We start from the raw sequence: 14,185 nt of genomic DNA, 5'->3' as shown, positions 1-14,185 counted from the left end.
TTATATAAGTTTCTTGAGATAGACTCAATAACTTTTTGGAACAGTCTCTTTGGATCTTAACTCCAAGGATATAGTCTGCCTCGCCCATATCTTTCATGTCAAATGACTTTAAAAGCCATGACTTTATAGTTTTCAAATACTCCAAATTGTTTCCGGCCAATAAAATATCGTCCACATAAAGAGAAAGAATTACAAATATCCCATTGGACTTCTTCACATAAATGCAATGGTCTATATTGATCATGGTGAAATCATATGAGATCACCTCCTTGTGAAATCTCAAATACCTTTGCCTTGAAGATTGCTTCAGGCCACAAATAGATCTTTTCAATTTACAGACCTTCTTTTCTTGGCCTTTAACGATGAAGCCTACAGGTTGTTCCATGTAGATTTCTTCGTTTAGTTCTCCATTGAGAAAAACCGTCTTCACGTCCATTTGATGTAATTCCAAATCCAAACGTGCAACAATAGCTAAAAGTAAGCGAATTGAGGTAAACTTCACAACTGGTAAAAATGTTTCCTCATAATCTGTTCCAGCTTCTTGAGTAAAGCCTTTTGCCACCAATCGTGCCTTGTATCTTTCTGTTGACCCATCCGCTTTGCGTTTAACTTTGAAAACCCATTTGTTCCCAATGGCTCTATGCCCAGGCGGAAGGTCAACTAGATCCCAGACTTTGTTGGTTTTCACGGACTCTAATTCTTCTTTCATTGCTCTCATCCACTCATCTTTTCCAAGGCTCGATAAAGCCTCAATCACAGACTTTGGATCATCTATTTATGTGGGAGATACCAAGAAAATATAATCTTAATTTCATAAGTACGCTTGGGTATATTTTTCCTAGTACTCTTTCGTAGTTGAAATTCAGGTTCGTCAGAAGGATTTTGGAATTTAGAGTTCCCACTCCCACTCGGATCAAGAATAAGATCTTGATCAATTTGATTATCAACTGTGTCAGAAGACACTTGCTGACTGTCTGAGTTCAACATTTCATAAAGAGGCTCTCAATTCTTTACCTCGCCCTTCTTTGGAAAATCATTTTCTAGAAATGTGACATCTCGTGATTCAATCTCAGTAACACTTCCATCCTCTAATTCACTAATGAACACATACCCTTTGGAGTGCTCTGAATATCTTATAAAGATACATTTTTTGCCTTTTAGACCTAATTTACCAAACTTGCTAAAGGAATCTTTTACATATGCAGCACAACCCCAAGGTCGTAAATCCTTTAAGTTTGGTTTATGACCTGCCCATAGCTCATAATGAGCGGAAGAAACTGATTTAGAAGGCACTTTGTTCAATATGTAGGTTGCAGTCAATAACGCGTCTCCCCAAAAGGAGATAGGTAAATTTGCATGCGCCATCATGGACCTTATCATGTCCAGTAGTGTTCTATTTCTCTTTTCTGCTACACCATTTTGTTGAGGTGTATACGGAATAGTTAACTGTCTGGTGATGTCCTTTTCATTACACAATTCTTCAAATTATTTTGATAGATATTCACGCCCTCTATCGGTTCTTAAGGTCTTAATCCTTTTGTCTAATTGATTCTCAACTTCATTCAAATATTTCTTAAAGCATTCAAGTGCTTCAGATTTATGAGAAATCAAATAGACATAACCAAAGCGTGTGAAATCATCAATGAACGTAATAAAATATAAAGCGCCAGACCTAACCCTCACATTCATTGGACCACAGATATCAGAATGGATTAATTGCAATGGAAAATCAGCTCTCTTAGCCTTTCCAAATGGTTTACGTGTAATCTTTTCGGCAAGACAATTTTCACAAGTTGGCATTTCAATTTTAGAGAAAGAACCTAGATGTCCTTCCTTAGCCAATCTATTCATTCGATCCTGCCCTATGTGACCTAATCTTGCATGCCATGTAATAACATCAATATCATTGTTACTAGAATAACATGCCATAACACAATGGTCAACATAATAGTTATACGTAGAAGGATTACAATCTAACACAATAAAACCATCATAACGATGTCTAAAACCATAAAAAATATTGTCGCGAGTAATTCTAAGACCACTGCGACTAAAGTTCAAATTGAAATCTAAATCTATAAGAACAGACACAGAGACTAAGTTTCATCGAATCTCTGGAACATACAGGACGTCATGCAACATCAAAGATTGGCCACCACGCATGTCCATTCTGCAAGTGCCTATCCCTTTGACTTCTAGCTTTGCATTATTTCCCACATATACATGCTTTGATCCAGGTAAAACTCGACAAAACTCTATGAACGCTTTTCTATCACGGCTCATATGGTCGGTGATCCCTAAGTCTACAATCCACACAGGATAAGATTCAGTTAGTAAAACAGTGCTAGAAACATATATAGCACTAAGAGACACATTTTGAAATGCTACCTTTTTCGGCTCAGTAAACTCACGAGCAAAATGCCCTGGGACTTGGCAATTGTAGCACTTCATCTTGTTCTTGTCTTTCTTATTATAGAACCGTTTTCCTTTCTTGAAATTTGGCTTGTTTCTTTTCTTGGAGGATCCTTCCGGTCTCCTTACCCTTTCCGTCATTTTTCCAGTTTCTCTTGCGCTTGAAGCTTGATCTCTTTTTACCACTTGATTCTGCCACAAAGGCATTAGGTACAACTTTAGCAGCACCAAGCCGCTCGTCTTCAAGCTCTACATGACGGGCAACATCAGCAAAAGTTTTGATATTATCATTGTAGGTGAAGTTAACCTTCAGATGTTCCCAATTATTGGGAAGAGGCCGAATCACTGTCTGAACCTACTGCTCATCAGAGAGAACATGGCCAGCACTTTTGAGTTGAGCAATCATATTTGACATCACCCGTAGATGTTGCTTGACACCGTGATCATGATGCTTTTTGTACGTGTCAAACTTGAGTGTCAGCTGTCGAAGGCGAGTCACAGCCGTACCCCCATATGCCTCTCTTAAATGTGCCCACATGGCTTGAGCAGTAGGATATTGCTCACATTCGTGGATGAGATCATCAGCAACTGAACTTACAATAATTCCACGTGTAGTGGAATCTTTCTTCTTCCAAATATTGTAAGTTTCCAGATCCTTCCTGTGTTGGGCAGTGTTATCCTCCTCTAGGTGACTCATAGCATGGTTAATACTTTCAAGAGCATCTTGCTCTTCGAGTACATACCACATCTTACGACTCCAGATGTCATAATTTTTACCATTTAGTTTGTCACCCTTGTTCAAGTCACCAATGATACTTTTCGATGCCATGTCTGTTATTAGAGACAATATTTTCAAGTTTAACTTCTCAATATATACTTCAGTTAATTTATGCATGTGATTACATACTCAAGTAAATTAATTATAATATTAATTCTACATTTAGTATAGAATCGAACGGTCACTACGTTTTCATTCATCATCTATATCTAAATATTTTAATTAATATTAAAATTACTTCTTAGTGTGTACTTTATTTCAAGTCTCAATCCATTATTAAATATGATAAATAATGTGTGTAACTGGTGAGACAAGTAACATAACTTAAATTTCATTAAGATAAAACATATAATAACAATTTACATGTTTGCTAGGACATACATGTACCAATCGAACACTAACTCTTGCACATACACGTTAAAAGGTACACTAGGCCAAATATCATGATAAATCTCAGTTAAAATTTCACCCCAAGGCTCTCTAAGAGAGTCTGCTATAATGCTTCCCAATCGGTTATCTCTATGTAATTAGACAATTCAACTCTTTATAACTGAAAAAGATGTACATGTTCAGAAACGGAAGCATTAGGGCCCATTTTAAATTCCTTAAATTACCTAAATTTCTTTTCTCCTTCCCTTTGTTCAGCCCTTTGATCCCTTAACTCATTTTGCCTCGCCCTTGGGACATTCCTGATGACTTCAGGCTCCGAGTCTGAATCATTATAGAAATAAGTTCTGCGATGATGTATCCTTCTACGTTGTCCCATTCCTTGACTTCGAGAACTCCCACTCGGAGTAATTCGAACTTGTCCCTGTTCAGCCATATCTGAAATAGGACCAAGGAACACAATAAGAATGGCTGCATCTATTCAATGTGACAACATATATCACAATTACTTGTAGAAGGATATTAATGTAAGGGATATGACTAAACAATTTCAAAAAAAAATTGTCTTAAGACCAATTCATTAATTAAAAAAAAGTGGTATGAATTTCTTCTGGAAAAACGTACATAAAAACACTAGGAACAAATTTTTTTTTTAGTATTCCTAATACCTGGATAGAATGTCATTCACATATATATTTCACTATCCTTATTAATGATTCAGGCAAATCAGTAATTTACTTTACCTAATGGATATAATTATTACTACATGGTTTCCAACTAACAAAAATTATATACAATATTCACTCTTTCAAGTCTGAATATCATGTAAATTATCAAAACATGAACAACGTCACTGTATTTATTTTGCAAGTAAAGAAACCAAAATAATCATTATTCATTAAGATAATAGGTACAGAAAATATTGTAGCAGTGACTTATTCTCATGAGCCAAATTGCATTAACACATAACTGTCTCACTTTTACATACTAAAGGCGCATGGATCAAGAAAATTAGGCTTCTATTTCATGATAATGATATTTTGTGTTATTTGATTGTGGGTTCAATTTCACGCCACAAACTAGTTATATATATCATATTCATCCGAAAGATAACAGTGAACGTATAGCAAACGACATAGAAACTTTAAAAAAAAAAACAGAATCAATGTGTGTTCATCTTGATAGAGCACACAATCACCGTGCTCTGATACCAATGACAGATAATAACGAGGGGCGAGAACAACGAGTCATGTACCTTATTGACGCAGCGGAAACCGTTGAACTCACCACCAAAAAAATTGCCCCGAATCAACCTTTGAATCGCTAGGAAACAAAGTGTATTTCCACAAATTAAATATCTTTCTTTGTGTGTGTTTTTGCAAAAGAAAAAAGAAAACTCTTCTTTGTTAAAGAAGAAGGTTTATCTGAACAAAGGTTCGTTCCTTTTTCTTGGAATTTTTTTCTATGGGAATAGGAAGCCCAAAATAAGGGTTTTTTAAAGGGAAAGAAAAAAACTGCTTTGAGAAAACTGCTTCTTAACTACACCCAAACGTGTAGTAACTTCTCCAAAGAAGTTATTTTGTTCTCAAACTCTATCTCTTCCCAAATGGGTTGGGTCAGCCCATATAGAGCGACCCGGTATCCGAATTTAATACCTAACACAAATATAGGTAAAAATTGCATGGGGCGCCCTATTTGGTCGCTCCCTTTTAACTTATACCTAACACAACCGTACCCATTTTATTGTTAAAAGTATTTTAAAAAGATGATTTTGCCCTTCAGGACTATTGACAAAACTGTAGACTGCAGGACAACATTTCAGCATATTTTGGCATGAAATTTTAGCAAATGAACTAAATAACTTAAGCATGTTTAGTCTGAAGTTTTAGCAAATGAACTAAATAACTTAAGCATGATAAGTCTGAAGTTTTAGCAAATGAACTAAATAGCTTAAGCATATTTAGTCTGAAGTTTTAGCAAATGAACTAAATAACTTCAGCATGCATTAGCAAAAACTTATTAGAAAATTACATATTGCAAGACAAAAACTTAAGCATGTTTAGTCTGAAGTTTTCGCAAATGAACTAAATAACTTCAGCATGTTTAGTCTGAAATTTTAGCAAATGAACTAAATAACTTAAGCATGTTTAGTCTGAAGTTTTAGCAAATGAACTAAATAACTTAAGTATGTTTAGTCTGAAATTTTAGCAAATGAACTAAATAACTTAAGCATGTTTAGTCTGAAGTTTTAGCAAATGAACTAAATAACTTCAGCATGCATTAGCAAAAACTCATTAGAAAATTACATATTGCAAGACAAAAAGCTAAGCATGTTTAGTGTGAAGTTTTCGCAAATGAACTAAATAATTTCAGCATGTTTAAACTAAAGTTTTAGCAAATAAACTAAATAACTTCAGCATGTTTAGTTTGAAGTTTTAGCAAATGAACTAAATAACTTCAGCATGTTTAGACTGAAGTTTTAAATAAAACTCATGACAAAACTGTTGATTGCAGGATAAATAACTTCAGCATGCATTAGCATGAAGTTTTAGCTTCAATGTAAAACAACTTCAGCTGCTACTGTAATTGGCTGAAGTTTTACACCATCTCACATGCTAATGAATAACCCCTGGTACTGTAAAACAACGTCATCTCCAAAGTCCAAACGTTAGCATGCTGCTACGTTTATCAGGGCTTGTTTTACAGTATGCTAATGCGAATGAGCTCATCTCCAAAGTAGCATGCTAATGCTAATACTATCAGGGGTGTAATTGTCATATTATTACGGATTTTTTATCAACTGGCTACCAAATCAATAATTTTTAAAAATAGGGTACAACTTAAAAGGTGACACAAATATATGGTACGGGTGCAAATCCCCCCAAATATAGTCCAATATTCAGAATTGTTTTTGGAGTCCAAATCAGTAAAGTCTAACACTAAATCTAAAGACGCAGTAGGTATGTAGGGTAGCTTTTTCTGAATGAAAAAAAAAAACATATATTTATATCTATTGTTGCCATGTTCCTATATTAGAATTAGACTTGAAAAAAATTTCTACGTTGAAAAACATTGTACTAATATTTAGAACACTTTGTATAATAATTCCTTTAAGTTTGGGTTATCCATCTTTCTTCTTTTGAAATATTATACTTCCTTAATCAGATATATTGTTCTAATTAAACAATGTGTTTGTTATGCCGATTCAATGTGTTTAAGAGGTGATCGTCTTTAAAAATTTGCTGTTGCACTGTATGACGCAAATTATTGAGCATTAATGTTATTTCACCTTTTGTAGAAGCGAAAAAGTTTTTCTTTCCTTTTTAACATTATTTGTTTTTCCTTTTAACTTTCTATGGAGTAACATTATAATATTGTTTTTCCGATTTAATATCACTACTAAAAAATCAGGTTTTAGCGACGGACAAATTTTGCAGCTAAACAGAAAAATCCGTCGCTAATCTCATTTAGCGACGGATTAGCAATGTATTATCAAAAAATTTCGCTAGCTACAAGCGTTTTAGCGACGACGTTCGTAGCTAATTACAGTTTTTTTGTAGTGTATTTGCTATTCTTTTTCTGGTTGTAGAGTGATTTTTTGAAAAACGTCAAGTGGAATTGTATCAGCTTAGGAGACTCAAAACAAACTGGAGTTCTTGACGATGTTTTAACCAATTGATCTTCATTATATAGCCAAAACAATTGTCTATTCGTGACTTTTGCATACTCACTTCTTTATATATATATTCGTGCTTAGAATGGACAAACAATTGAAGTCTTTAACTAGTAGGACTCCTAACTGTGGTACCTAGGTGTAAGAATGTCCACAACTCCATAAGAGGACTATCGCATAGACAGAAACTATTTGACATAATCTTGCATATATTTTTATCTCATTGAATAGAAATTAAAGAAGAACAATTTATGCAAAATACCTATTGGCTTAGCTTAGCTTGATTTAGCTTGGCTTGACTGAGTTTGGTTTGGTTTGACTTGATTTAGTAGCTTAGTATGACTTCATTTAGTCGCTTAGTTTGACTTTATTTAATTGGCTTTGACCGAATATTAAAAAAAAAATAGATAGGGGGCAAACCACATGGGCAGGGGCGGGTAAATAGTTTCCCCTGCCTGAGTATTTGCCAAAGATCCCCATTAAAGAATAAGAGAAAAAGGCTACATAGAACTTTCAGAAAAATTTATTTCTAGAGCTAAAGATTAAAGCATACCATGGGGCCTGCACCATCATCTTCTTATGTTCATTGGCTATCCATATATAGTTTCAGATACCGTAGTCAAACTCAACCGATTATTTCGCAGTTTTTTTCAGTCACTTTATTAGACCAATTACACATATGCTCAACAAGACCAATTACATCTATTATCTATTATATAATAAAAAAATCTATTATATAATAAAAAGAGAGGTAGAATCATCATATTAAGACAAGTGTCACATTCATAAAAGGCCGAGTGGTTAGTCATATTCACGGTTTAATTTTAAATTTGAAATTAATTGGTTAATCATATTCACGGTTTAACCTCTTTCGGCCATGTTGCTAAGCATCTATTATCTATTATATTATTATATATTATATAATAAAAAGAGAGGTAGAATCATCATATTAAGACAAGTGTCACATTCATAAAAGGCCAAGTGGCATTACAAAAAAAATTAACTTCCTAACTAAAAACCTTGACTTTTAAACTTCCTAACTAAAAAACCTTGAATTTTGAATTTCAAATTAATTGGTTAATCATATTCACGGTTTAATTTTAAATTTGAAATTAATTGGTTAATCATATTCACGGTTTAACCTCTTTCGGCCATGTTGCTAAGCATTATATAATATATAATATATAATAATATAATATATAATAATAATAATAATAATAATATAATAAAAAGAGAGGTAGAATCATCATATTAAGACAAGTGTCACATTCATAAAAGGCCAAGTGGCATTACAAAAAAAATTAACTTCCTAACTAAAAACCTTGACTTTTAAACTTCCTAACTAAAAAACCTTGAATTTTGAATTTCAAATTAATTGGTTAATCATATTCACGGTTTAATTTTAAATTTGAAATTAATTGGTTAATCATATTCACGGTTTAACCTCTTTCGGCCATGTTGCTAAGCATAATATAATAAAAAGAGAGGTAGAATCATCATATTAAGACAAGTGTCACATTCATAAAAGGCCAAGTGGCATTACAAAAAAAATTAACTTCCTAACTAAAAACCTTGACTTTTAAACTTCCTAACTAAAAAACCTTGAATTTTGAATTTCAAATTAATTGGTTAATCATATTCACGGTTTAATTTTAAATTTGAAATTAATTGGTTAATCATATTCACGGTTTAACCTCTTTCGGCCATGTTGCTAAGCATTAGGAGAAATTATTATCTTATCTTATTTATAAATAAGATAACTGCCGCAAATACAAAAAAAATGTGTTCTACTTTTACGAAGTAACTTGTAGAAACTGAAAGATCGTGTTACCGAGTCTTACTTTAAAAGAGCAGTTTCCAGGACAAAACAACATAATTTTCCAGATCTGTTGCAAGAAAAAAACGTGCCACAAACATCAAATTTACATCGCAACTTTACTGATCGTCTCAGGAACGTTTAGGTTTGGGGTTTCTTCTTGATTCTTTCGTGTTAGATTTAATTTGCAATTACTTCTGTTTCTTTTTCCAATTTGTTGATTAGAGACTGTTGTTTGCTTGTCCATGTTGCCTAAACGTTTGATCAGATTTGGATAATGATCACATGAGAATGATTATAGGTACCTTCCCATGGATTAATTTCATGATTCTTCTTCTATTTGGTAGATTTGTGTGGATGTAAATATTGAACGAATTCTGTAAAAGTTCTTAAAAAGGTTCACCGTTGGGTGACATCTAGAGACACAAACGAAATTTAATGAAGTTTCTATCCCTCTCATCACTATTTTAGGTTTTACCATCCTATCAATTTCAGGATTGAGAGAATTCAAATGAATATTACAAGACATATATAATATATGATCCCCAAGGACTTAGGGTGTTTTTTTGTTCATTCGTCTTCTTCAAATTTTTCTTAGGTTTTCTTTGTCGCGCTCTCTGTCTTTCCCTCAACCCCCCCCCCCCCCCCCCCTTCCTTTTTTTTTTTTTTTTTGGCATTTAATACTAAATTAAAGAAGATAAGAACTTATAATTTTGTGTTTGTTGTTTTTTGATTTTTGGATATTTTTTTGTACTTTTTGCAGTAGCTCAATTGGATGTATATGGATCGTTCCCTACCTCCCGATGGCCTTACTTGACATTCTGAGGATGCTACCATAGACCCATTGAAAATCTAGATTGAAAATGAGGTTAAACCTGTGGTTGCAACTCATGAATAAGCTCCAATTGTCCCTCAATAATAGTTGCATTCTCATTTTTTTTTTTTTTTGGTATGTGCCTCGATATTCAATTTCTATGAGAGATAGAAGAAATGTGATGGTTATGGTTACTTCAGTGACATTACATATTGATAACAGATAATGAAGCCCCCCTTTTTTGTGAATTATGTTCAAAATACATGGGTAGGAGAGTAATTCTTTTGTAAGTTATGAGATGTTCTCGACATTTGAATAAAAAAAATAATTTGACTTTTATACTCTTTAATTATTGATATGTTGTCAGGTAAGTATGTTAGTTAGCTTTTTCATATGTTTTTTGTAATACAGTGAGTGGAGACTATTATATAACAAGTGTAATTAGTTTATTTCACTGTGCTAGGGATCACATTTGAAAATGGGATAAAATGGGTGGCTTCCAAGTTGATGGAAGATAGGACTTGGGTTAGTGAGGATTCATATAGTCAGGTCCAATTTGCGGCGTAATTCTTATTGTTTCTTGAATTATTAATCTCCAAGGTGAGCTAAACTTTGTGATTTCATTTATCAACAAGGGGGTTTGGCGGTTGAATTGGTATGTTACTGGTGAAGCTATATATAGTTTTCATGCTGAACTCAAATGGAAGAATAGAGCAATTAGTATAATTTTGTTTAATTTTTGATTGCTTTCGGCTCTTTCTCAGGCTCGGAGTTCTAAAAATTGAAATTAACCAAATGAAGCTTGTAGTATGTAGTGGAAATCAGGTTCGTGTAGTTTATGATTTTTATCTCGAAAAGATTGTGGTTTCTAGAAGAATGCCCCCAAGTCCATGTATCCAAGCCATTCCTCCATTTTTTTCCCTCAAAGAGCTTGATTTATATATTGAATTATAAGAAAGGAAAGATGTGCAATCTTAATAAAAATTGCTCAAAAGCTACGAGACTAAGTTATCTAGGGAGGGGATTTGTGTTTTGAGGGATATGATGGGCTTCGTCAAATTCTATCACAAGGTAAGAGAGAACCATTTGATTGAAGTGTTGCGATGAACATCTTCCCTCGCATATGTTCAAGGATTTAATGCATGCTTTCTTTGGAGGCAGAAACAAGGAGGAATTAAAGTAGCACTTAAATTTATTGATTTTTTGCACTCTATGTATATTAGGGTAAAAACTTATTAGCATCAAGTATTTATAAAAAAATTATAAAATACATTACATGTGATTACATATGCACTTTTGTTACTTACTCATTATTATAAATGCATACTTTTACTTAATAAAATCTCTTAATCGTAGTAAGTTAAATTATATTTGAATCTCATTGCACATAACACAAGATCTTACGATAATTTAGGGTGTATAAAATAATTTTTCCTACATTAGTTGCCTTATCATCAAGGACCGTGGATCAAAAATGGTTTAAATTTTATAATTTATCAAATTATAAAATATGAGGTGGTCAAGCAAGTACGATAATAATTTATTATTTCTTTTTCTCTAACATTTTTCACGCATCGCGCGGATAATATACTAGTTATTAAGAATACATTAAGGAATAAGAAGAAAGCAAAAGCAAACCATGTTAGGAGAATGACGTAAATAAGGAGCACTAAAAGAAATAAAGAAAAGTTTTTGACATGATTACGGCCAACTACAATTGTAGATATATGATAACTGTAACAAACTAAGTATGAAACCTATCTCAAATCACGCATAACAATATAAAACTCACAAATCGCATCTCAAATCGAAGTTAATGAACTTTTGAACTTTTAACTTCCAAAACTCGTGCCGAACCATATCATATCAACCCGCAATGAACTCAAATTTTGCACACAAGTCCCAAATGACATAACGGAGATATTCCAATTCTCATAACCACAATCTGAACCCAATATCATCAAAGTCAACTTCCGCTCAAACTTATGAACATGCCAAACCTTCAAATACAAATTCGGGCATCCGCCCAAGTCCGAAATCATCAACCAGACCTATCGGAAACATCAAAACTCCGATTCAAAGTCAAATACTCAATAGTCAAACTTGGTCGACTTTACCAACTGAAAGCTTTGAACTGAAATTCATTCTTCCAAACTAATTCCAAATCACCCAAAAACCAAAACCGAAGATACGCATAAGTCATAATATATCATACGGAGCTACGCCTTCCCTCAAACCACCGAGTGAAGTACAAATTCTCAAGACGACCGATCGGTTCGTTACATTCTCCCCCACTTAAATATACGTTTGTCCTTAAACGTGCCCAGAGTCGTTCCAAAGCCATCAAATCGCCGTGTAACAATAACATGCACCGACCCAGGGGTGATCCCACGTCACCCCAACCTATATAAGTGTGAAACCACAACATAACTAAAGATCCTTAATTCAACCTTAGCTTGTAAGACTTAAAACCCAATTTCTAACATTCGGAATTCCTTATAAGACTCGAATCTCGCATCTACACTGTATAAGTTTGAACAAGTTATATCAAGTCATATCCTGTCATGCCCCGAACCTAGGCCAAGACGTAATATGACAATCGGTGCCTGAGTATATGTGACTGAGCAAACCAAATAGCTAGCTGAATCAACATGTGATATCATAACATACTGAATGCGAAAGATAAACTAACACATGCTGATATACTGAAAGTCTGTATGATATAAATCAAAGTGCAAAAACACTAATACATGTCTGAAATATATTGCGACTTTATTTAACTGTTACTCTAGTCTATGAAGCCTCGAATGAAATACTAAAAACCCCAACTGTCTGTTAATACTGGACGACTGTAAAGTAAAGATAATGCCCTGAAAGAAATGGGGCTTACCAAATAGCTGGTACGAGAATTCTTGCGCTATGAATCATCAACCTAGACATCATCACCTACATCGTGAGATACAGGCCCCGGGAAAAAGGGACGTCAGTACATTTGAATTGCACTGGTATATAAAGCAAGTGAAAGAAAGAACTATAAATGATGAAACTGAAAACTGATAACTGAAATGATAACTGCTGAAACTGAAACTGAAATTATAGCTGATAACTGATAATTGAACTGAACAAAGAAAGTATGGATATGAAATTACTACTCCGTTTAAATTATTCTAGCTTGGACCGTATTTTATCTCCAAATCTCAAACTTGGACGAAATTCATTTTTCTCGATTTGCTTACCCTCTCACCTTCACGAATTTACTCATCACTTATTCGAAGTAGCATACTGCTTATAATCTCAAAATAATCTCATTCCCGAACTTACTTTGATTAACTTACGACGATACTTTAACATACGAAAATGCGGGATGCAACATCTCATCTCAGAGATTCTATCAATTTACTTATGGCATACTTTCACGTACCAAAATATGGGTTGTAACATGGCTGACAACACACCGATAAGGAGGACTCTACTAGACATGGCTCTGAGACATCCTAGGACACTTTAAAACTTTTGGCTCTAATACTAAGTTTGTCACTTCCCAAACTCGAGGAGCACAACCGACGCTCAACCGAGTGAACCTGGCCGAGCAAACTTGTTAGATACTTTCTACCCAACTCACCCATGATCAAGAGAAGACATGATTTCATCAATTAGACAGTAGGAAGATCATATATACAATACTAGATCGTCTCATTGGTTGCATCACTTATAAGTTTCAAGATACACAGATTCTTATGATTCGAGTGGAGCAAGAGATCAAAACACAACATAATCTGTTTGACATTTCTAGCACCCATGTACAACCCACATAGTGTCTACGGAGCCTCTAAAAGATACAAAAGATTGTTACGATAGTGCCGGCAACAAGGCCCCGACTATATCTCAAATCGTGATAATAATATGAACAAAATATACAATACATGACCCCGTGATGAAATGGGGCTCACCAAGTCTATTGGGAAGAGGATGTACCACTATCGCTGATCAACACTATCTACTATGGACCCACCTGCATCCATTTAAAGATGCAGCGCCCCCGGCAAAAGGGATGTTATTACTGTCGAATAGTACTAGTATGTAAAACTAAATACCGTCTCAATAGAATGAATAATAATACAAGGGGGAATCAGTCATGAGTTCAATAAGAGCTTCAAAAAATACTAAAACATCAAGTAAGGATCACATAAGTTCTCAAGACAATTTCCATGTTATTAGGTTGGGTGATCTTTAGAGCCGATATACCATAAATCACAATACCACCGTATTATTACATGGAGTCCGATCACGACCCGATCAGCTAGG

At 34.1% G+C, this 14,185-nt stretch overlaps 1 long non-coding RNA gene across 1 annotated transcript; it reads left to right on the top strand.

Annotated features, from left to right (window-relative positions):
* The first annotated feature begins 8,906 nt into the window (after positions 1–8,906).
* On the top strand, positions 8,907–10,219 carry LOC108944440 (uncharacterized). The gene is made up of 2 exons (XR_001968484.3): positions 8,907–9,211; positions 9,830–10,219. It is a non-coding gene; the product is annotated as an uncharacterized lncRNA (long non-coding RNA).
* The last annotated feature ends 3,966 nt before the right edge of the window (positions 10,220–14,185 follow it).

Source organism: Nicotiana tomentosiformis, chromosome 5 (assembly GCF_000390325.3).
Source record: "Nicotiana tomentosiformis chromosome 5, ASM39032v3, whole genome shotgun sequence".
Taxonomy (NCBI): domain Eukaryota; kingdom Viridiplantae; phylum Streptophyta; class Magnoliopsida; order Solanales; family Solanaceae; genus Nicotiana; species Nicotiana tomentosiformis.
The sequence above is the reverse complement of the archived record's forward strand: the minus strand, read 5'-3'. Positions and strand labels throughout refer to the sequence as shown.